General features: G+C 43.1%; 1 protein-coding gene and 1 long non-coding RNA gene across 5 annotated transcripts in view; both read right to left on the reverse strand.

Moving 5' to 3' along the window:
- Positions 1-25866, reverse strand: part of TTLL11 (tubulin tyrosine ligase like 11) — a 278698-nt gene that overhangs the window by 84242 nt on the left and 168590 nt on the right. The window lies entirely within an intron of this gene.
- LOC129044061 (uncharacterized) overlaps positions 23134-25866 on the reverse strand; it is a 38592-nt gene continuing 35859 nt past the window's right edge. The window contains exon 3 of the long non-coding RNA XR_008504597.1: positions 23134-25364. This is a non-coding gene — a long non-coding RNA (uncharacterized LOC129044061). The remainder of the gene's footprint in view (positions 25365-25866) is intronic.

A 25866-nucleotide genomic window follows, 5' to 3' on the forward strand; every position in this document is an offset into this window, starting at 1 on the left:
TCTGCTCCGACATTCAGCCAGCATTTTCTCTCTCTCACACAGTCATAGGTTATCAGACGGGGGATATCTGCAGGTTCTACACTATAGACTATATCATCTACCCCTAGGACTCATATCTCAAATGAGCCCAGCTGCTTGGGGGCTTTCCTATGACTACTGTAACCACATTTCCTTATCCAGAAGTTCAGACACATTGTCTGATGGCCTCGGTCCAAAGGTAATAGTCACAATGGGTCAACTCTCAGAGGCCTGCAATGTACCTGAAACTGCACTGTATTTCACATAGATCCTCTAATCCTCATACCACCCCTGCAATGCAACAGGCTCCCTATTTTATAGACAGGAAAACTAAAGATTAAAGAGAGGAACTTGCCCAACGTCACAACAAATAGGAGAGTTAGGATTGGAGCCTGAGTCCCACTCTTTCCATCCTGCCGTACTGCTTTTTGCTCTTGGGTTTTTTAGAACACAGAAATTCTGAGGGCATGGGAAGAACACTTAGCTAAATCTTTGGCAGGCCCCAAGGCTTGGCTGAAAAGTACCTATCATATGTATGGCAAAGCTGGATGGCACTGGTAAAAGCAGCACCCGTTTTAAACTCAAAACTGGGTTCAAATCCCAACTCTGTCACTGAGACGCTGTGTGACTTGGGCAAATCACTTAACTCTTCAGATCTTCTGTTTTCTTATCCTTAAAATGAGGGTAATACCTCCCTTGTAAGGTGGTTGTGAAGATTAGGTGAGATTTTATATAAATATATACATGTAACGTATGAATATGAGATTACATGTATTTATTTTTATGCACATTATTTTTTATAAAATGTTTTAAACACTCATTTTACACACACAGATATCCCATAGGCGCCCCAGTGGCTGGTATAAGGCGGTCACCAACCTCTCTGGTACTGCCACGTCTATACTTCATGAATCTGTCAGTAAAAGCAAATCGGATGGTACAATTAAAAGGATTAGGTAAATGTAAAGTATTGAAAGAGAATTTGAGGTGTATCTTTTCTTCTGTGCTTGAATGGAGTGACATTTATCTTGTCATTTTATAGCTGGGAGTTTGCAGGGTTTTCCAGCTGAGCTCAGGGATACCAAATACAACGTAGGTTAAATATACAGGCCAACTCAGCTTCATGCCCGGGCTAAGTCTGTCCATGAAACATAAATCGCTTTAATTCCCATATTCATGACAGCGTTCTCTTGGGGAACAGCATTTGGAGAAAATACTAACAACTAAAACTATTTCCACATTTCATAATGATCATCCAAGGGACATCTGCAACTGCGTGGCTTTGATACTTTTTTTTTTTTGAGACGGAGTCTCGCTCTGTCGCCAGGCTGGAGTGCAGTGGCACGATCTTGGCTCACTGCAACCTCCGCCTCCCGGGTTCAAGCCATTCTCCTGCCTCAGCCTCCTGAGTAGCTGGGACTATAGGCACGCACCACCACATCCAGCTAATTTTTGTATTTTTAGTAGAGATGGGGTTTCACCATATTGGCCAGGATGGTCTTAATCTCTTGACCTCGTGATCTGCCTACCTCGGCCTCCCAAAGTGCTCGGATTACAGGCGTGAGCCACCGCGCCCAACCTGATACATTCCTACATGTTTAATGTGTGGCCGATCTGGAGCCACACCAGCGGACTCCGCCCTGTTGGAGCCTTGAGCCAGTCCAGGCCCAACAATCGCCTTTGCCCTGGTGGTGTTCTTTCTGACTTAAGTCTGGAATCCTCACACATAAGAGAAACCTCAGGCTCTAGTAGCTACCAACCCCATCCTCATGGAGCCAGGTCAGTTTCATCCAACTGGGCTTCTGCCCTTGTTCCTGGTTGGTACCTTGTTTCCCACTAGGGAGACAACCTGACCAGGATCCCTGCCCATTTGACTGGCCCTGCCATGCCCTTGTTTCCTTTTTCTACCAGAGCAGCAGGTGTTAGTCCCCACACACCTTCGTGCTATCTGGGTCCAGCCATGAATAACCTGAGCTCGTGAAACCATGAGGCCACCAGCGTCTAGTTGCCAGTATTGACTCATGTACGGACGTCGATGCTCCTTCTGCCATTTTGGACCCACAGATATGGAAACAAACAAATCCAAGTTTGTTTTGTCATGTTCTTTCACTTTGAAAAGCTCAGCTAACTTTCTGGATTGTTCTACAGGCCCTCAGAATGTGCTGGCCTATGCTGTACATTGCTCACTAGTGGTGGTCCGAGTTGCGGGGGTTCTCTCTAATATCACTGGTTCTAATATTGTAACATTATATCTCTCTGTAGAAGACATGAAAAATATAGAAATATATAGGCAAGAGAACAAAACTCTCATATGTAATCTCACTATCCAGAAATTATTACTTTTAGTATTTTGATAAATCCCTTTCCACTCCTCTTAGATGCACATAACATTTTCACATAGCTGAAGTCACACTATACATACAATTTTAAAACCTGATTTTACATTTAACTTTTTTTTTTTTTTTTTTTTTTTTTGAGACAGAGTCTTGCTTCGTCACCCAGGCTGGAGTGTAATGGCACGAACTTGGCTCACTGCAACCTCCATCTCCAGGGTTCAAGCTATTCTCATGCCTCAGCCTCCTGAGTAGCTGGGATTACAGGCACGCACTATCAAGCCTGGCTAATTTTTCGTATTTTTAGTAGAGACGAGGTTTCCCCATGTTGCCCAGGCTGGCCCTTGAACTCCTGAGCTCAGACAATCTGCCTGTCTCGGCCTCCCAAAGTGCTAGGATTACAGGCATGAGCCACTGCACCCAGCCATTTAACATTTTATTATAAGCATTTTTGCCATATCACCAAGTTTACTTATAGACATCATCTTTAATGACAGAATGACAATCCCTCAAGCTAACCCATAGTGTTTCCAATTTGTCACTGCTTAGATGAACTTAATTGTGCAAAAAAATCTTTCTCATAATTTTGGATTATATCTTTGGTGCAAATTCCTAGAAGTGAAACTTCTAAGTCAACAAGTATGAACATTTTAAGTCCCTTGATATACAATCTGGCTTTAGTCTATGACTTTGTGAGTGGTTAAAGAATAAATTCATAGTCACCAATTCAAAGATTTTGTTTTGCCATGAATCTTTTGTTATATCTTTGCCATGAATCTTTTGGATTATATCTTTGGTGCAAATTCCTAGAAGTGAAATTTCTAAGTCAACAAGTATGAACATTTTAAGTCCCTTGATATACAATCTGGCTTTAGTCTATGACTTTGTGAGTTGTTAAAGAATAAATTAGTCACCAATTCAAAGATTTTGTTTTGCCATGAATCTTTTGTTATATCTTTGCCATGAATCTTTTGGATTATATCTTTGGTGCAAATTGCTAGAAGTGAAACTTCTAAGTCAACAAGTATGAACATTTTAAGTCCCTTGATATACAATCTGGCTTTAGTCTATGACTTTGTGAGTGGTTAAAGAATAAATTCATAGTCACCAATTCAAAGATTTTGTTTTGCCATGAATCTTTTGTTATATCTTTGCCATGAATCTTTTGGATTATATCTTTGGTGCAAATTGCTAGAAGTGAAATTTCTAAGTCAACAAGTATGAACATTTTAAGTCCCTTGATATACAATCTGGCTTTAGTCTATGACTTTGTGAGTGGTTAAAGAATAAATTCATAGTCACCAATTCAAAGATTTTGTTTTGCCATGAATCTTTTGTTATATCTTTGCCATGAATCTTTTGGATTATATCTTTGGTGCAAATTCCTAGAAGTGAAATTTCTAAGTCAACAAGTATGAACATTTTAAGTCCCTTGATATACAATCTGGCTTTAATCTATGACTTTGTGAGTTGTTAAAGAATAAATTCATAGTCACCAGTTCAAAGATTTTGTTTTGCCATGAATCTTTTGTTATATCTTTGCCATGAATCTTTTGGATTATATCTTTGGTGCAAATTCCTAGAAGTGAAATTTCTAAGTCAACAAGTATGAACATTTTAAGTCCCTTGATATACAATCTGGCTTTAGTCTATGACTTTGTGAGTTGTTAAAGAATAAATTCATAGTCACCAGTTCAAAGATTTTGTTTTGCTGTAATCTTTTGTTTTCCATGAAGTCAACTACTGAGATCACAATAAAATAGGGTGATACCTTTTCTATTAATTTCAACACAAATATGGGCTTAAAAATATTTCACACAGGAGTATGGGAAACTGGAAGTAATGAGATTAGGCAATATTTTCAAATGACCTGCAATCACTTTCCTAATAACAGGAAATTGTCATGGAGATTTGTATCTCTAATTATTTTTTAGACTCTTCTCCTCAAAGCTATGAATCTGAATCTGAGTCAGCAGCCTAAACAGCCAGAATTGGAAACAGTGAACTCTATTTCTGAGTTTCTTCAGTAGCATGGGAACTTGGGATGTCAGCTGCTCAGATCCATTTATGTAATAATTTTTTTTAAAAAAATCTGTCTTCTCCATGAACCCTCCGCTGATCCCTCCAGGCAGAATTAATCACTCTTCCTTCTCTGCCCTGCTCATCACCAGTGCCTCATTTAACACTTGTCTTTGTCTTTATCCTATCAGAGTTAATTGTTCAAGTCTCCCATTAGGATGGGTGCTCCTGGAAGGCGAAACCTAGTGCGTTTCCCTAGACTTAGCACAGAGACCAGTGCAAAACAGGCACACACAAACAGGAGGAGGATTTTTTTTTTTATCTGCTAGTAAGCATGTGGGTTGTGGCTTGCTGGGAATCCTATGTGTAGGACAGGTTGGAAAGGGAAAGGGGAAAGGGGAAGGAGGCTCAATGCCAGCCCAGAGGGCGTACATGAGCAATAATCAGAAGAGAGTATTATTTCTAAAATTTCAGTGGTTCCAAAATGAAAAGTTCATTGACTATTTCATAGATATTTGTGGTATACCTTCCAGGGAGCAGGTATTGTGCCAGGTGATGGGGTCCAGAGAGGAGTAAAAAGCTCTATCTGCCTTCCTAAAACTCCTGGAGACCACCACCATGTAAAATATAGAGTTTTCGGCCGGGCGCGGTGGCTCATGTCTGTGTTTCCAGATTTCAAGCAGCTGACCGACAACCATCCCCTACTCCCTATTTCCTTTACTCAATAAATAAGAAGGGCTCTAGAAGCTCAGGGCCCTTGTTCACTAGAAGCAAGGAGCCTCCTGACCCCTTTTTCCAAATATACTCTTTTGTCTTTGTCTTTGTTCCCATGTTCGTCCTCCTTTGTTCAGTCCACCGGGGTCCATGACAATTGAGTACCTACATTCCAGTCATTGTGCTGGGAACTAGAGACACAAATTGGGAGGCCGGGGAGGGAGGATCACCTGAGGTCAGGGGTTAGAGACCAGCCTGGCCAACATGGTGAAACCCCTTCTCTACTAAAAATACAAAAATTAGCTGGGTGTGATGGCGCATGCCTGTAATCCCAGCTACTTGGGATGCTGAGGCAAGAGAATCGCTTGAACCCTGGAGGCAGAGGCTGCAGTGAGCTGAAATCATGCCACTGCACTCCAGCCTGGGAAACAAGAGCAAGACTCTGTCTCAAAAAAAAAAAAAAAAAAAAAAAGAGATTTCAATGATCCTATTAAAAAGGTTGTCCATGGATGAAGGAAAATAAGCAATGCAAATCCAGATAGGATAAGAGATAGAGTCTGGATTTCCACTAATCAGAGAGCACCACCTTTAAGTCCATTATCTAAAAATCATTTAAGATTCTTTCAGGCAATCACCGTGTGTCAACCCTGCTATCTGCCATGTCTGGATTATCTGCTCACCCATTTCCATTTGGTAGCAACCTTCCAAGGGCAAGTAAGGCCTTGGAAATCCACTAAATCTTACTACAAATTTCTTGGGGGACTGTCACATCTGTGGTGGCTTGCCATGAAAAATGTATTATATCCAACCAAGGGGATATTTAAAACTATATTATACATAATTGGGAAAAAATAGCTAAGGCTTAAGGATAAAGATTCATTAAGAAAAAGTGTTGCATGCTAAAAAGTTTTGGAGTGACATGGCCAAGATAAAATCCTCGTTCTGCTGGACATTCATCTTGTAGCCTTGATAAGTTACTTAGCCTTTCTGGGGCTCAGTATTCTCATCTGTAAAATGGGGGTGATTACAGCTATTTCCTAAAGAAGAAGAGAATGAGTAGGTGAAAAAAGAAGGCTATGTGGGTTCGACACAGATGTCTAGCACTCAAACATAAAGAATGTGGAATGCATAAGAAAAAGGGGAAGACACCTTCTTCTGGTGGGTAGAAGACTGAGCAAGAAGCATCGGGTGACTCAGATTCCTGTCCCAGATCCATTTCAAACTTGCTAGAAGGCTGAGGGAATCCCATTCCCCTGGAACAATCTCAGTTTTCCCATCTGTAAAATGAGCAGGCTGGAATACATGACCCCAGTTTGCTCCCAGTTCTGACATTTCATCAGATCCTTTTGTTCTGTCTTCTTCTAAAGCGTGTAAGTCAGTTAGGACCGGGGCCAAGGCAGCATCATAACATGGCTCATTCAGGCTTTCATGTCTCCAGGTTAGAAGGCTGCCAGCCTGGTCACCAAGCAGAATACTTCTGTGAAAGATCCTGCTACGAGCTGGTGTTTCATGAGCAATGAACAGAAATCCATCTCCCATTTTGACAGCGCTGCGCTGGGAATTCATAAAATATTCAAGTAACTCATACAGTCATTTTTCGATTCAGCAGTGGTTTTCTCTACTCATCTCTTCATTTGTTTGTCCATCCAGTTGTTGATTCAAGTCACTGGAGCATCTATTATGAGAACAGACATGCAGATGTGCTGCTTGTCTTCCAGGAGCTATTGTTTCAGGCCTCTCTTCCTGGCTTGTAGATGGCTGTCTTCTCCCTGAGTCTTCACATAGTCTTCTCTCTCTGTGTGTCTCTGTCCAAATTTCCTCTCCTTGTAAGGACCTTCTAAGGTAATTAGGGCCTACTCTGTTGGCTTCATTTTAACTTGATTACCTCTGTAAATACCCTATCTCCAAATAAGGTCACATTCTGAGTTACTGGGGGTTAGGATTTCAACATACGAATTTGTCAGGGGACACAATTCAACCCATAACAGTTAGTCAACTTAGTCAACCATTCCTTCTTTTGCTCATACATTCATTTATTCTTCCATTCAACCCATAATAGTTAGTCAACTTATTTATCCATCCCTTCATGTGTTCATATGTTCATTCATTATGCCATCCAACCCATAACAGTCAACTTATTGATCCATTCCTTCATTTGTTCATTCATTCTTCCAACCATAACTGAGTGTTGGGAGCCAAAAGCCTGAGGGTTGTGACCAACTCAGCATTCCACTGGAGGCTAAATAATGAAACAGCAAACTGCTGATCATGAGTGCAGGATGTGGACGAACTCACTTCTGCACCTGCCGCCAGAAGGTATGCTGAGGGCAATCACTCCCTGCCACCGTGCTCCTTGAGATTATCTACTGGAACATCTGGAGTCTACTGTTCTAAGAAAGCAGTCATGCAGGCCTGCACTAAATCAAGCAGCTGACCAACAACCACCCCCTACTCCCTATTTCCTTTACTCAATAAATAAGAAGGGCTCTAGAAGCTCAGGGCCCTTGTTCACTAGAAGCAAGGAGCCTCCTGACCCCTTTTTCCAAGTATATGCTTTTGTCTTTATTCCCACATTTGTCCTCCTTTGTTCAGTCCACCAGGGTCCGTGGCAAGTGAGTACCTACATTCCAGGCATTGTGCTGGGAACTAGAGACACAAAGCAGAACAAGCAGATGTATCCACGGAAGATGTTACATCTGGTGGAGGCATCATGCACACAGACAGCTCACTCAGTGCAAGGCAAGCTTAAAGTGAGGGCTGGGCACAGGGAATGGGGCACTCAGCTCCCACAGAGCATTCTGGGCAGGTTTCTAAGTCTTCCACGAGGCAATGGTGTTGGGGCCAAGAGGTGAAAGACTTGGGTAGAGCTGAGTAGGTGGCAGGTAATAAGACAGGAATGCCTGAGAAAGGAGGAATGCCTGCAAAGGAAACTGCAAGGGAAGATATAAGGGAGTGTGGAAGGAAAGGGCACAATTTTGGAACTCAAACAATGTGGATGGAGTCTAAGATGTGGTTTTCACCCATAACATCACTGGATCCTCAAGGCAATCATGTAAGGTATGTAGGGCAGAAATTATAATTTCAAAATAAAGATAAGAAAACTGAGGCCCAGAAGGGGATAACTAATTTGCTCACATGATACAGCGTTCATGTGCAAACCCAGAGCTAGAGCTGTGGTCTCCCTTGCTTTGCAGACACAAGGGAGAAGAGCAGCAATAGGTGTCCTGGGGAAAATTAATCTATTTGGGTTTTGCAAATGACCTTGACCCGCTATCTGGATTTTGCAACTGACCTTGGTAAGTCTCTTACACTCTTTCTCTCATGAGGTACTTCTGATATCATTTTGTTATTACTTGGGCCAAAGTATGCTACTTTTCTGCAGGGAGCAGCATGGCTTCATTTCAAACACTGCTCCTTGTAACAGCTCTATAACATTTGGCTACTAGAGAAAATGTCCCTGTATTTTGTGAATGCTTTAGAAACTTTCCAGTTCCTTCACAGTTTCCTCCGCCAGCTGAGTGTAACAGTTTGGAGAACAGTGATGCATCATTACAGCGAAATCAAACACCAATTTTAGCCCTTTCCAGCAGTGGTTTTCTTTAGAACACATTCATCATTAAAACAAAGAGTTGTGGGTTTGTAGGGAAAGTGACATTCGAGCTGTCAAGACAATCGAAAATGTTTAGGAAAACATGTCTCTTTTTTAGGTAATACTTGCTTTTTGGGCAAGTGCAATTTCAAAAAAAATTCTTTCCTGTAAATGAACATTGTTAAGATAACATAGGAAAGAGCCTGGAAATCTTTGATTGTCTCAAGTATAATCATTGTTTTGACTAATAAGTCAACTTTGCAATAACAAAAAGGCAAGTAACCAAATTTAACTATATGGTTTGCATTTGTTTGTATTTTTAAAGTGTAAATCCTGAGTTTTGTTAAATAAGAGAGCCAGGAATAGTCATAGAGATTTTTTTAATGTGGGGGAAACTGGTTTTTCAACATTGGTAAAGGTTCTAATTGGTATATGACTCTTTTTAACAATAATAATGGTGATCACATACTATATTTGAATAAACTCTGAGACTTTATAAAGTTCTTCCATCCCTGTTATGCCCCTGGTTCTCAGAATAGCCCTACAAGTGGCCAGGTGCAGTGGCTCATGCCTGTAATCCCAGCACTTTGGGAGGCTGAGGTGGGCAGATCACTTGAGGTCAGGAGTTCGAGACCAGCCTGGCCAACACAGTGAAATTCTGTCTCTACTGAAAATACAAAAAATTAGCCAGGCATGGTGGTGGGCGTCTGTAATCCCAGCTACTCTGGAGGCTGAGGCTGGAGAATCGCTTGAACCCAGGACGTAGAGGTTGCAGTAAGCCGAGATTGTGCCACTGCACTCCAGCCTGGGAAACAGAGTGAGACTCCATCTCAGGAGAAAAAAAAAAATTGACCCAGCAATCCCATTACTGGGTATATACCCTAAGGATTATAAGTAATTCTACTATAAAGACACATGCACATGTATGTTTACTGCAACACTATTCACAATAGCAAAGACTTGAAACCAACCCAAATGCCCATCAATGTTAGACTGGATAAAGAAAATGTGGCACATATACACCATGGAATACTATGAAGCCATAAAAAAGAATTAGTTCATGTCCTTTGCAGGGACATGGATGAAGCTGGAAACCATCATTCTCAGCAAACTAACACAGGAACAGAAAACCAAACACCATGTGTTCTCACTCATAAATGGGAGCTGAACAATGAGAACACATGGACTCAGGGAGGGGAACATCACACACCAGGGCCTGTCGGGGGTGGGGTGCCAGGGGAGGGATAGCATTAGGAGAAATACCTAATGTAGATGATGGGTTGATGGGTGCAGCAAATCACCATGGCACATGTATACCTATGTAACAAACCTGTGCCTTTCTACACATGTATCCCAGAACTTAAAGTATAATAAAAAAAAAACTTTTAAAAAAAGAACAGCCCTTTAAGGGAAGCAGCATACAGGTGGTCACCCCACTGTACGGATAGGGCATTGAAGCATTAACAAATATTTGCAAGCTTCTACTATGTAAGAAGCCCTGGCCCGGGCATTCCAAGCTGAATTAGACACAGTGCTCCTGCTCCCAGGGAACTTGCATGAGTTTTTAGGCAGGTAGACAGAGCAGGGCCAATGACCTAGGGGCCTGGGCCGCTCACCTACTATACTGCTAGATCCAACTCAAATCTGCAGCTCTGTTAAGGGTAATGGTGGAATTTCCTTTTGGAAGAGACACCTTCTGGTCTGGAGGCCATGTGGTGCCTGCCAGGCCTCTGTGGTCAACCTGAGGAATCATCTAGAACACTTCAAACCCAGGTCCCCGAGGATGCACAAGCACATCAGGAGATCTTCCACCCTTACCTTTCCCCTGCACCTCTCCCTGTCCAGCAATACCACGCTGCTTATGATCCCCCAAATATGAAATGCTCTCTGTGTCTCTGGCTTCACATAAGCTCCTCCTTCTGCTCGGAATGCCCCTCTCTGCCCCACAGTCCATGCGGGCGTCGTGTGTCACTAAAACCCAGCACAGATGACACCACTCCCTTGACTGAGTCCCTTCTATACCTTCTATACACATCCACTGTTGAACTTGTCATTTCTAAATTGTGTCTGTCTCAATACCCTACTGGATCTGGGAGCATCTTGAGAGTGGAGGCTGTCTTTTGTGACTTTCTAGATCCTCAGTGGCTAGTCGAGAATCTGGCACAGGGCAGATATTCAACACATACATGATATCAAGAATTTAGTAAGCACTTAGAATGTGATGAGTTTGAGGCACCCTCTAAGTGTGTGATCTCCAAGCCCCATAAAGATCCTGGGTAAAGGCATTATTTTCCTCATTTTACATATGAGGAACATGAGATTTAGAGAAATTATGAGACTTGGCCAAGATCAGAGTCAAGAAAAAAAAAAAGCACTAGGATACAAAGCCAGGCTTATCTGATTTCAACGATTTTTCCACAAACCCACAGTGACTCTGCTGAATTGCCTTCAAGGTAGTTTCTCCTGCAAAGTTTGGTGAAGACTGCAGTGAACTCTGGCTGCTGTACTCATTCTTCACTCACCCTGCTCCACCCCAGACAAGGGGAAGCAAGAAGGTTTGGGTTTAGAAGTCTCCTGATGATTTCTTATCCATGACTCCCTTTTTGTTTGTTTTATCACAAGAGCATTTTCCATAGCATTAATCTGGACGACAAGACTTTAAGCACCTTGCCCTTAGTAATCTTGACTTAGAGTCTTTTTTTTTTTTTAATCATCTGACTGCTTCTGAAAATGGTCAAAGTCCAAATCTTACTGACACTAATTATTACTTTAAAATGTGCGGATCTCTCCATTGGCAAAAAGAAGACCAGGAGGCAAAGTTAAATTACATAGTACATCACTGTCCCCAGCACAGTCTTCTCTGCCACTCTGTCAGTGTGAAAATTTATAGCCGATATTATCTCTTTGAAGGGGTTCAAGTGTTAGAAAATACAAGCTAAATTTTAAGTAGAATTTTAATTTTAACGAAAGCTTCAGGGAATGCTGTTTATGTTGCTTATCTTTCATACCTGGTGATTAAGTTAATTTATGCTTAATGGAAAAGGATATTTCTAATCCCCAGACAGGCTCAACATCTGTCTAGGACTGTGTTTTTGGAAGCTTTAAGCTGCTTGTGACGGATGTAATAAAACCAGGACACTACTGAACTGACACCTGAAGGCTATGTGTAAGGAAGACCAGGGACATTATGTCTCTGCCCAGTGCTTGTATTGAAATCAAATCAACATCTCATGCATTTCATCTGTCAGCCTTTAAAATCCTGCCTCATGCTCTTTCATGGTATTCCCCGGACAGGGCTGCAGAAATGAAGGTGGGTTGTGAGGTGGAATCCGGCATTCGCACTCAGTGAAAACTAGCAGTTGTTGAGCCCCTGTGACATCTAGAGGCCAGGGCTCTGCTAGATGCCCTTTATTCACTATCTCGTCTAACTCTCACAATAATTCTGAAGGTAGCAGTTACCATCCCACTTTCCACTGGGAGAAACTAAGGCTCAAAGAGGTGAACTTGCTTACCAAGTGACACAGCTCGGAAGCCAGGATTTGATCCTAAGACAGCCTGTTCTCGTTCTATCCCCCATAGTATAGGAAGGAGTTGACAAGCCATGGCCCTTGGGCCAAACCAACTTGCAATCTGTTTGTGTAAATAAAGTTTTATTGGAACACAGGCACAGCTATTTGTTAATATATCGTCTACAGCCAATGTCACGCAGCAACAGTAGAACTGAATAGATGAGGCAGAGACAGCCTGGCAGGCAGAGCCTAAGTTAGTTTCTATCAACCTTTTACAGGGAAAGTTTGCCATCTCCAGGCATAGAGCCTATACCATCACAAGGAAATGACCTGAGCACCTATTACCTGGGAGGCCTGGGTTGGGCCAGGGCATGGAATGAAAGTTGATGAAGATACAGTCCACAGTTTCAAGGAGCTTAAAATCTGTAGGCAGGGTCTTCGAATGAAATGGTAAGCCCAGATGTTATTTATCTCAGCAGCCCCCAAGCTGCCTAGTAAAAGAGACAGTGCTGCCCTGCTCTCACCCACCATATAGATCACTCAGGCCTTCCTGGGCATCTCCATGAAGAGCCTCGAGAGCATCCAGCACATCCTGAAGCAGCCCACTCCTATGTCATGCAGCCCCCTCCATCTTCATTGGCCCACTCCTGCCTGTGCTCCTGCAGAGTCGCAGATGGCCCATTTCCCCTGCACACCACGCTGCTGGGGAGTGCTGCTTGGGAGCACCATGCCGCAGCAAGAGGGCTGGCTCTTCCTGCTCCCTAGGCTACCTGGGAATGGAGCCAGATACCATGGAGAAGGAGTCATGACTAGAGTCAGGAACCTGTGTCACTGTGCTCCTGGGGTCCTGCTTGTGCCAAGTGTGGTCCAGGTCCTCTCGCCCAGACCTATCAGCTCTGTCTCTAACCTGCTCTCTACAGGGGCTCAAAACCAGTGCTAGGGACCCAGGTCAGGAAGATATGCCATTTCATCTCGATTTCCTCCGCCTCATGTTGCTCTTTCTGTGATGGAAACCTCTCTCCTTACAGAGCAGACAGTCACTAGCAGTGGTGGTGGGAGGGGGAGCTGGCCAAGGATTCCATACTAGTGACCACTGGACATAAAACTGGGTATTTACCCATCATAGTAACATGAAAAAAGTAAACAAAGGTGTGTGTGTGTGCATGTGCACGCATGTGTAATTGTGTGAATGTATCACTCTTCCATGAAATCATGCTCACAGGACTACATTAAACCATATGAAATAGCAGATATTGGGCTATTTTGACATACAAAAGTGCCATTTTGGAGTGCATATACTAGTGCTGTGCTTGTATACAGCTGTCACAAGAACATGTGCACATTTGCCAGAAGACAGGACACCTCCCAAAGTTAGTTCCGCTTTCTTCTGACTTCCTGATACATCTCATGTTTGCTTATTCTGATACCCATCACATCGTATTCTAATTGCTTAGATAGATGCCTGTCCTTCCTAAAATACTAGAAGTTTCTTTCTTGAATCAGAAACTTTTGTGCTATTTTTAAATATCTTTGCCTACCTGGTATTTCCCAGCTCAGTATATCTTTGTTGAATAAATGGACTGTTTGTGTGTGTAAAAGAACAAAAAAGTTGCTATTTTCACATGCTTCAAGCCTAATAATTAGTACTTGATTTTTTTACAAGTATTCTTACAGAGAAAAATAAAATGTTGGCTACTTTATGTTATCTTCACAATTTGGGTTTCTTTTTCTTTTATATTTTATTGGCTTATAAAGTCTGGACATCTGGAAATTACTTATCTTACACAAGCAGCAGTTGGCCCCCAAACATTCTCATAAAATTTGGCAGTAGCTATCAAAATTTAAAATCACCTATTTCTTGACCCAGCAATTTTATTTCTAAGGGTCCATCCTGAAGAAATATTGGCATGTATAGACAAAGACACACACACACACACACACACACACACACACACTGAGGAGGTTCCTGGCAATGTTGTCTGAAATGTGAAAAAGCAGAAATAACTTAAGTCCTCATCATCAGAGGATTAATTATAAAAAGAATGAAAATGCCCCAAACTAGTATAGCACACAGGCCATAGAAACAATGATGTCCGGATCTGTATCTACTGACATGGAAAGATGTCCTTACTGTACTGATAAGTGAAAATAGCAAGTCATAGAATGTCATATGCATGAATCATACATAGTGTCATCCTGTTTTTATAAAAATTACTACAACATAATAAATTTGCCTCTCTTTACAGGTTTCAATATCACTAAGAAAGGTTAGAAGGATTGAAAGCAAATTGTTTATAGTGGTTGTCGCTGGGAAGTGAGGCTGGGGTTTGAGGGATAAGCTGAGGGAAGATTTGTCTTTCAATCTATAGACTTTAGAAATTGTTTGAATTATTTACAAGGAAGATGTATTACTATTTTTATAATTTTAAAAACAAAGCAATAAAGAAAAAAAGTCTTGATACACAGTGGCGATTCGTGCAAAGCAGAATAAATGAGAATACAGAAAAAGGAAAAATTCATTTTGATTCTGGGGTTCTGGGAAGGCTTTCAGAGGAAGTGCTTTCTGAGTCGGCCTTTGAAAGATGATCAGAAATAACAGAATGATGGTATCCAGCTTGAAGGAATCATGAGTGCATGTCAGGCTCGAGGACAGCTACCTACCCACATTAGAGTGTGATTTGTAGTTGATGAAAATGTTGTTATGAAACTTGATCTCCAGTTAAGATTCTTATTACTTTATTCAGACAAACCTAATTTCTCCCCAGGTAAATGTCTCTTACTTGGAACTCAGCTGCCTAGGTATTTGAGGGCTGGGGAGCTGTTGCAGACACAATTAAAGGCCCACCCAAGACCCCTTCCCATTTCCTAACATATTTACATACTGTTTAGGTAGCCATGCTCTTCCTAAAAGCCACATGCTTCAGAAGAGGCTGACCCCAGTCCAAGGGCCCGCTGCGGGTATATTCTGACTGGTCTAAGCCAGTTGTGGTGGGCCCATCCTCCTTGACAATATTGGTTTATGTTTAGGGCTTTGACCCAATTCTGGCTAATGCAATGTGATGTTATGTATATTTCACCATAATAAAAGTAGAGGGTGGCTGCACACGGTGGCTCATGCCTATAATCCCGGTGCTTTTGAGAGGCCGAGGCAAGAGGATTGCTTGAGGCCAGGAGTTCGAGACCGCCTAGGCAACATAGCAAGACCCTATCTCTATAAAAAAAAAAATGAAAAAAATTAGCCAGGTAGTGCATACCTGTATTCCTAATTACTTAGAAGGCTGAGGCCTGAGGATCACTTCTTGAGCCCCAGAGTTCAAGGTCGTAGTGAGCTATGATTGCGCCACTGCACTTTAGCCTGCCTGGGTGACAGAGCAAGACGTTGTTGAAAGAAATAAAAGAAAAGAAAAGAAGGAGAGAGAGAGAGAGAGAAAGAGGAAAGAAAGAAAGAAAGAAAGAAAGAAAGAAAGAAAGAAAGAAAGAAAGAAAGAAAGAAAGAAAGAAGGAAAGAGAGAGAAAGGGAAGGAAGGAAAGAAGGAAGGGAGGGAGGGAAGGGGAGGGAAGGGAGGGAAAGGGAGGGAAGGGAGGGAAGGAAGGGAAGGAAAGAAAGGAAGGAAGGAAGGAAAGAAGAAAGAAAGAAAGAAAGAAGGAAAGAAAGAAAGAGAAAAGCGACCGACAGCACCCAGTGAAGCAAGCATAAATTGTGAGTATAATCTCTAAATCTTACATTTAAATCTCTCATTGCTTCATAGGAAATAAATTGCACTTAAAAATCCACTAGAATTAAGTTAAGCCCATATAATGAAATAAAATGGGGTCATTAAAAATAAAAGCATACGATTCCACTTTAGGCCACGAGAGAGTGATAGCAAACTTATACTCTTGCCCTAAGTAACTGTAAAAACTAGGCATTTTTTTTGAGGGCAGTGTTTTTAAGCACTGGACAGTGCAGGCCTGTGAGCCTTGCAAAAAGGGAAACATGAGGTGGGCCTCGGTTTACCCAGCCTTCAGCCTGTGGGCACTTTACAGACCACGGACCAGGGATGTGGGGTGTATCAGACTTGCTGAGCTGCTGGAGCAGGTTACTGGAGAGGAATAAGTCTGTGGATGGGTTGGGGAGACTCTCCACATCTTTGGCTGAGGGCTGGGCCATGAATGTGCAGAGTGAGACTCTGTGAGGCCTAACGGAGAGGCTGCTACAGGGCAGAGCACTGACCAGAGAAACCAGAAGTCTCAGAGTGATGGGAAATGTCAGAATGAAGGTGGGGAGATTTTGATGCCACTGGAACATGTGTCCCAAGAGGGTAGCAACTGCCATCTGTTGTCATGCCTGATGTACCCCCAGACTCCAAAATGATGCCATTCCCATAGGAGATGTGAAATGCTTATTTAAATGGTGTCACCTAAGCTGGGTCTAGGGCAGATGGCATTAAGGACAAGGAAGGGGCTGTCCAAGGAGTTCAGATTGGGGAGGGATCTGGCTCCAGGGACCGCAGGGCCAAGGTACTTAGGAGTGAGGAGGCATTATTAGATATAAATTTTAAAATGCATTCATTCATCCATTTCACTTCATTTCTTCTCTGACCCATCTTGCTACCACAAAGAACATGAAATAATAACCAAACACTGGAAATAACCCACGTCATCAATCACAGAATGTAGAAATAAACTGTGGGAATATTCACAAGATGTAATTCCACACAACGATGAAAATGAATGAACTTCTGCTAAACCCAATTAACACAGATGAATGTCACTAACAAGTGTTGAATGAGGGAAGCCAGATACAAAAGAGTACATACTGTATGGCAGCATTAATATGTAAAGTCCAAAAACATGCCAAGGTAACAGATGAGGTTAGAAACCAGTATGATGGTTACCTGTGGGGCTAGTGGAAGAGGGTATGTGCAAGGCTTCTGGGGTCCTGGTAATGTTCCATTTCTTGCCCGTGATTGGGTTACCCCGGTATGTTCATTCTATGACAACACACTGAGCAGTGCTCTTATGAATTATGCACTATGAATAGAATGTGTCAACAAAAAGGTAAATGTCCAACTGACATATTTTACAAGATCAGAAGCTAGGCTAAATGATGGGGATAATGGGGGCTCATTTAATTAATTATACATTTCAGAAAGTCCATTTTTGTATATTTTAATAAAATCATTATTAAATAACTTTAAAGATGGCAATATAACTTCAGGAGGTTCATCCCTTTCAAATACTTGAGAATATAGACTTTAAAAAGAAACACATACAGGCTGTTTTAAAAAAGGATGTGAAGTGGCTTACAGAGATAGATAGACATAGATAAAATGCCTTAAAATGAACATGGAAATAGGAAGAAAGGAAGAGCAAGGGTAGAATAAAAACAGAAGGTTAAAGACAAACACAAAGAGGCATAACGCTTCAAGGGCCTGCACAGTTGTTGTGGAGGTCCTGAGAGTGAGGGCACAAATATGGCTGCAGGCTTCCTGGTAGCCAAAGGAAAGAAGGAAAGAGAACAGTTCAAAGATTCGCTTGTCCACAGATGTTGTAATATGGAAGACAGTTGCTCAGGAGAAGTCCAGCTCATCCTTCAAGTGAGGCCCGAGAGAAATTTCCCCTGTGGGGAGACAACGAGTAATACAGAGCATGAGGTCCACAAGAATATCCTAAGCCAGGTACAGCGGCTCATGCTTGTAATCCCAGCATTTTGGGAGTCTGAGAGGGAAGGATCACTTGAGGCCAGGAGTTCAAAACCAGCCTGGGCAACATAGTGAGACCCTCATCTCTTAAAAAAAAAAAAAAAGGAAATATCCTAATATTAACACTAACAGTGATGACAATGTTAACAATAATAGCTAACATTTTAATACTGTTTAACTTTGTGCCAAGCACTGTTTGAAGTTCTTTGCATGCATTATAGTAAATTTAAAATCAATGTTTTTTAGGCTGAGTGCAGTGGCTCATGCCTGTAATCCTAGCACTCAAGCACTTTGGAAGGCTGAGGTGGGCAGATTGCTTGAGCTCAGGTATTCAAGACCAGCCTGGGCAACATGGCAAAACACTATCTCCAAAAAAAATACAAAACATTTGCCAGGTGTGGTGGTGCATGCCTATAGTCCCAGCTACTCAGGAGGCTAAGGGGGGAGAATCACCTGAGACTGGGAGGTCGAGGCTGCAGTGAGCCGAGATTGCACCACTGCACTCCAGCCTGGTGACAAAGTGAGACTCTGTTTAAAAAAAATTTTTTTTAATAAATTCAATGTTTCTGGTAATGTCTCCCATTGCAGGGTAGCACAAAAGCAGAGCCAGGAAAGGCAGCTGGAACAATGGTATCAAGGAGCAAAGCTCTCTGATGGTTTGGCTTGATCCAATGATCTAAACCAGATGAGCTCCATATCTCTCTGGTAAATGATGAAGGACATCACTAGGCAGCAAATCATTGGGAAGCAAATAGCCCATCTTGCACATTTAGACCTAGTCTATTTTCTTTGACAGATAATCAAACCAAAGGTAGGGTTGGCATCCTTTTCTAAAGTTGAGGTACCTAATGAGCTTTGTACCTGAAGAGATGGCCACCCCATCTCTACAGGAGTGGGCCAAGGTAGGATCTGTGGGCAAGGCCAAGATTCACCTCTGGAAACTGTTCTATGTCTGCTCTAACACAAGGACAATTGGGTAAGACTGTATCCCCTGAGTTTACACCACCAAATATGGCCATGAGCATTTCAGTCTTGTGAAGACCATGAAGATGAGCAGCCTCCCTTGCAGGGAAGGAATTGTTCACAAAGAGGGAGGAGCATCCTTATCCACTACAGAGGGCCTAGGACCGCTTTGCCTGGGGAAGGTAAGAAGAGAGAGCATCTAGCTAATGCACAACAGCCTGGAATAATACATCCTCATACTTTTGAGTTACTTTGACTTCTGCCAACAAGTTTCTAACAATCTTAAAGTTAATTCATAAACTTAATCTTTGTTAACAGATGGATTTATCCAAGGATAAATTAAGAGAGGTGAATTTGTTTTTAGTCATTCATACATTCATTCAAATATTTACTGACCAATCAAAGAGGAAGACACCAGTGGAAAACCCTCACTGGTGGTATGCAAAAGACGTCCGTCAGATCACACACCTGTCCTTCAGGGAACTGAGTCTAATTCACTGGTTTTACTAGCTAGTTCCTTCTTTCCTTGACTCGACAAACATGAGTTTCACGCCTGTTTTGTGCCAAGAAGTATTCATATCACAAGGCCAGTAGGCAGAGATACAAGTAATGTCCTGAAGGTGCTTAGATTAAGGAGCAATTTACCCAGTGGAGGCAGGGGGGTGAACAGAGCTTCAAGGAAGAGGGGACAGCAAAGCCCAACTCCCAAGAATCATGAGATTTGTTTTATAAAAAAAGCTTGCCACAGGATTCCTCTAAGTAACAATTTTTTTTTTCCTAGTGCCTTTCAATTATGCCTGGACTGATTTACACACCCTTTTAGAAGCACAGCTGTTGTGTAAATTAAACCTCAGTAATCCCTCCCCAGTGCTGAGTCCCCCTTAGGAGAAATTCTGGCACCTGCTGATTTATTTCTGTGTACTTTCTCAGCACCTTGAGGATTTCAGCTTTAGTAATCACAAGTTATGAGTCACTCCAATTGGGGATAGTTAGACAAAGAGGGAACAGGGGATTGAAAATAGAGAATGGAAGCAAAGCAGATGGTGGAGAAGGGTAGAGAGGCCTGCAAGGAAGCCTTGGGCTAGATAAAGGGAAGTAATCCTAAGCTTTAGATGTTCACAGCTGCCTCCTCAGGTAGAAGGAAGAAGAGCTGGGAAATGGAAAAGAGAGGCTGATGGTCTGCCCTGAAGAACCCTTCTCTGAGCCCACGGAGGAACCTGGGAAGCCTGACACAGTCACAGACTGAAAACTTTTCATCTGTGCTTCAAGGATCATGAGATAACATCTTCAGGGAGCTTAGCACACAACCTGGCGAATGGTCAGCACTTTCTAACTGCCAGCTGCTGCTGCTGCTGCTGTTGTTCTTCAACTTCAACTCCTCAGTCCAGGGGAAATTTCAGGACAAACCCATTAGGTTGAACCAGCCAAGGAGGGACAACTCTATCTCTACCCAGAACCATTTACTGATAATCCCTAGGAAACTTCTTTAGACCATAAGAATGTCGCCGTTGTCTGTTTACATTTTATTGATACTCTTTTTAAAAGATTTAATATAAGTATGTTGTTGTCCCATGATTTCCCTTTCTCTGTGTGCATCTATACTTATCATCTGTGGCCCTGGTGCCAAGTCATCACCTCAGGTGTCAATGTTGAATTTTTAATGTTGCATTTCTCATTAGAGTCTCTGAAGGAATTCGTGGGGTCCAGGAATCCTCAAGTTTGTGAAATGCTACATTAGACTGATAACTACCTTGAGAGCAAGCTGACCTTGGGCCAGAGGAGACATAAAACACCCAGTGACACTCCAGTGCCCCTGGAATTCGTAGAAAGATCGCATTTGCTAACCACAAGTGTGAGACTCACAAAGGGTCGAATGGATTTTTTTCTCACTTGGAAGAAATGACTCCAATTCTGGAAATCCTATAGCAGCCCCTGTTGTCACCATGATAATAAGACAGTACAGTATGTTAGAGCCCCAAGCAGGCCCCGTAACCTAGTCGGGTCCAAAAAGCTTTTTTTAGAGCAAAGGGTCAATATCTATTCAGTGTGGGGGTGTGTGTGTGTGTGTGTGCATGCACGTGTGTATATCAAACCTCAAAATCCCAAAGGTTAAGTGGACAAGGGATATAAGCAGATAATTTCCCGGTACTATAAAATGAAACATAAATAGTAAATACAAACAGTTATATGGAAACACAACCACCCTCATTAACAACCAAAGACATGCACATTTCAAAACCACCTTACACATCCTAAGTTAGCACTTACTTTTAGAAAGTCAACACCTAATGCTTTGCAGGTGAAGGGGCACACATGGGCATTAAAGGTGGCAAAGGCAACAATTATAACTCACCCTTTGGGTTAAAGCAAAATGGGACTTTGCATCAAGATCTTCAGAGATATTCATTCCCTTTGGCCCTGTGATTCTAGAGCTGGGTTTTATTTAAAGAAGAACAAAATTGAGTACCACATAAATGTCTGATTACGGGGATAAATTATGGTACAACTGCACCCTAGGATGTTCTCTATTCACTAAGATGATTATGAGGATTGCATCGCAATGTGGGGAAAAGTTTATGCCATATCATCTAAAAGCTGGTAGAACTCGAATAGCTTGTACGTTACAAGAAAACATTAAAGCTACATCTGCAGGTGGACAGGGTCTAGAAGAGCTTAAAATTGCTGGTAGAAGTTAGGGTTGGAGTATTTTTTTTTCCATTTTTTTCCAATTTTTTCAATTTTGTTTTTAGCATAACCATTGTAATTTTTGAAAATACCTTACTGTTGTTTGTTCCAAAACTGCAAAAAGACCCCTTTAAAATCAAGTGAATCAGTGCTTATGAAGACAACCTCTGAGCCAGGCATTGTTCCAGGTGCTTTAAAAACCATATTCATCTTTTAATGTACCTCATTTTACAGGTAAAGAAGCCGGAGTTTGGTGAGAGTAAGCGGCTTGCTCTGCTCACAGAGGCTGACAGAAGTTATGAAGGTTCCAGCCTTGGTCTGTCTGGCTCAAGCCTGAGCTTTCCTTCCAACATCACACTGACTCTCTTTCGCTCCCAGGAAAGTGATACTCTGGTTTTCATCCTCAACTGAAAGAATTCCTTTTTTTAACTGCATTTGCTTTTGTGCTAGAGAAGTGATATGGTTTGGCTGTGTCCCCACCCAAATTTCATCTTGAGTTGTAGCTCCCATAATTCCCATGTGTTGTGGGAGGGACCCAGTGGGAGATAATTGAATCACGGCGGCCATTTCCCCCATACTCTTCTCATGGTAGTGAATAAGTCTCATGAGATCTTATGAGACTTATTAAGGGGAAAACCCTTTTGCTTGGCTCTCATTCTCTCTTGCCTGCTGACATGTAAGATGTGCCTTCCACCATGATTGTGCGGCTTCCCCAGCCATGTGGAACTGTGATTCCATGAAACCTCTTTTTCTTTATAAATTACCCAGTCTCAGGTATGTCTTTATCAGCAGCATGAAAACGGACTAATACAAGAAGTAATTGGCTTTCTGGAAAGCCTTCCCAGACACCCTCAAGTGGAGTTAACCTCTGCCTCTTTCATGCTTTCAGTACTCAGTACAGTGCATGGCCCATTGTAGGTGCTCGACATGTAGTGACGCCATTGAATGTGAGGCTAGGATGTTTCCTTCCCATCTGAGTGCCACATCCCCAGCACTGTGGCAGTGATCCCTTAACAACAGGGAAGGGCAGAGAAAAGAGGCAAGGGCCACAGCCCTGGCTGGCTCCCATTTCCTGAGTTCTGTATGCTGCCTAATGTTATTTGTTAGTTGGTTTGTTCTCATCACAACGTAGCTGAAGAGGGTTAGGAGATATTGAGAACAATCCTTTCAGAGGAAAATGAAAAAGACTTGGCCAAGCAAGATGGGGGAAGGAGCAGAGGAGAGCTCTGGAGATGAAGAAAAGAAGCTGGAGGACAGAGGAGAAGATGACGGGTGGAGAGACGAGCTTTGGGAGTACCCTCATGAAAAGGCAGGGGTCACAGTGAAATTGGGCACTTCCAGAAAGAGGAAAGAAAAAAAAAAAACAGGCCCAGGCAATTTCCTGCAGAAATACCTGTGGGGATAACAAGCACTTTTTTTTTTTTTAAACCTGAGCAAAAATCGTCAAGCCCAGCTACTTTTATCATCTAAAATTCGTTCCAGAGATTTCCTCCAGCTTGTGAGAGACATCTTAACTCTCCTTGAAATAGTCATTTGTCACAAGCGGCTGGAAGTGAGCCAAAATGTCTGTAAGCAAAGTCCAGGGGCTCTATATAATAAAACAAATTGCAAAATATTGATTTTGTTTCGTTTTGACCTGTTTTAATCCAACAATATCATCTTATTATGAGAATTTCCTCTCCTGATGGCGAGGAGAACAGGCTCAGCTGCGGGAGAGGAAGAAGCAGACACAGGCTTCACTTCTCCTCTGAAAGGCTCTGTTTAGGGATCTCTAATGTCACCGGCAGAATTGCAGTTCCAATCTTCTACCATGACATTTCTGAAGGAAAGACCAAAGTGCTGGAGAGCCTGACAAGCAGGATATGTGCTTCTCTCCTAAGCTTAGAAAAAAGTAGAAATAAGAACCCAGAGAAAGCGACCAAATGTCACTCAGGTGCTACTAACACCTCTTGTGGGCCCCTAAGATCCCAGGAGATGAGTCCCAGGCTCCCAGGCTGGGTGGGCTCCCAGATAGGGTGGGCAAGGCCTTCCGCTGCCTGGCCTCCATCCATCCTGCCAGCCTTCCAGCTGCGCCCGCCCACCCCACCCCAGGACCATCCTCCCCTCCGTTTTCTGGACACATCAGGCCTGTTCATGGCTCCAGGCCTTTGATCATGTCCCTTCTGCCTGGGAGGCCCTCTCTCCTCTTCCTCAAATGAGCATTTACTCATTCTTCAAATTCATGGGTTTCCTCCTCAGCAAAGCCCTCCAGACCCTCCCAGGAAGGGTGAGAGGCCTCCTCCTTAGGTATCCCTTAGGTTCCCATGCCAAGGCTCTTCACAGGCTCCCGCAGCTGTCTCCCAGCTGGACTGCATGTCAGCAGCAGGGGCTGGTCTCTGAATCTCTCTGTGTCCAGAGCCTAGTCCAGAGCCTGGAACAGCACTTAGGATGGGTTTGTGGAGTGAATGAATGAATGAATGGCAGTGCCCTGCTCCCCTCCTCCACCCTCACCCTTTGTTTAAGAACATCACCCATTCAGGGGCGAGAGCCTGGCATCCAGGCCTCTAATCTCAGGATGAAAGACACAGGCCCGCTCTTTAGAACATAAAGCATTCATCTTTCCTTCCCACTTTTCTTGTGCCACGGGAGCTCTGAAAATCCTGCCATATCAATGTCTTCCAGGTTCTGTGTTCCTCTCAAAAAGATACCAGTTTACCCGTGTGAAGGCTTGGAGGTTACTGAGTCTCTTGAGGGGTTTTTTAATCTTTGGAGGCAGAAGAGGATCCTGACACACACTTTGAAGTTTGCCTTCCCACGCTTCTGCCAGGAAGGAGCCGTGGTGTTTCAGATGTAAGCAGTCTCTGCTTCAGAGGGGCCCGGGGCTGGGGTGCACAGCCAGACTGGCCCTGGGGGGCCCTGCGCTGCCCACAGACCATTTCCAGCATGCCAGGGGTCAGGGCAAAGGATTGCCACGCGCTCTAAAACTCTTGCTGTTATCCACACGCTCTCCCTCCAGGTCCCCGGGTCCCTGCTGACCCAGGCTTTGTTTAGAATCTAAAAATAACTCCCCCCTTCTTGTGTTCACTGCCACAAGGCTTGCTAAGGAGTCATTCACATTCATTAATCCCTTTCATTCTCAGAACAACCCGATGATGGGCACAGTGGCTGGGTGCCAGGCGCTGGGCTGAGGATGACGCAGCCCTGGAGGTGGTGCTCTTCCTGGCCCTGTGGCATAGACCAGGATCCCGAGGCTGGGGAGGACAGCAGCTTGTGCCCAGTCTTGGAGCTGCTTAGGGGCAGAGTGGGGCTTCGGGGCCAAGCCTCTATCAACAAGGCCATCTCCTCTCTCCCGTGTCACTTTGAGTAGTTCTTCCTCCTCGAGGCTGGAGCAGGAACTTTGGCACGAGCCAGGCCTGGCTTTGGATCCAAGCAATTCAGCTGTATTTTGGCACACTGCTTGTCTTCACCCGCTCCGGCTGTTATAACAGAAAATCATAGCTGCGGTGGCACAGAAACAACAGAAATGTATTTCCCACAGTTTGGAGGCTGGAAGTCCGAGCTCACAGGGCCAGCACGGTTGGTTCTGACAAGGGTCCTCTTGCGAATGCAGACAGCCGACTTCTCATGAGAGCCTCGCATGGTGGAAAGAGGGTGAGGGAGCTCTCTAGGGCCCCTTTTATAAAGGCATGAATCCCATTCATTGAGGTTCCACCCTCATGACCTAATCACCTCCCAAAGGCCCTAACTCCTAAGACCATCACATGGTGGGGTTGGCCGGTGGAGTTAGGATTTCAACATATGTATTTGGAGGAACACAAACATTTGGTTTATAGCATAGCATTACTTCATGTCTCTATGCTTCTCTCCTCACCTGTCAAATGGACAAAATGTTGTAAAAATGAATTGAAGTAGAGCTTACAATGCTCTCAGCACAGCGTCTGACACACAGCGCATGCTCTGTCTGTATCTATGTAGATGGATACATGGATAGAGAAATATTTTTATAACCATTACCCTCTCTCTAAGCTTTTCAGTTGCTCCGGGAACTTGATCTTCATGGTTACTATTTTTTTGTTCAACAAAATCAGCACCATGATCCGCTATAAACACCCTCTCCCTGAACTATGATCCAGCTTTTTGGATCAGTCAATCCTGCTAAGTGTCAAGCACTCTCAGGTAAAGGAATCTAGAGATATATGATAACCTATTTTCCTTGCCCCCAGGGAGGTGAAAATAAATATGTAAACTGCTCATTTTGAAACAAAATAGTAAACATCACAAGAGCACAGAAGGTGGCATTTTTTTGAAGGTGGGAGAAGGCAGAGAAGACTTCTGGGGGGATATCGTCCTGGCCAGGATGGTGACAGAGGACT

This window comes from Pongo pygmaeus, chromosome 13 (assembly GCF_028885625.2).
Source record: "Pongo pygmaeus isolate AG05252 chromosome 13, NHGRI_mPonPyg2-v2.0_pri, whole genome shotgun sequence".
Taxonomy (NCBI): Eukaryota; Metazoa; Chordata; class Mammalia; order Primates; family Hominidae; genus Pongo; species Pongo pygmaeus.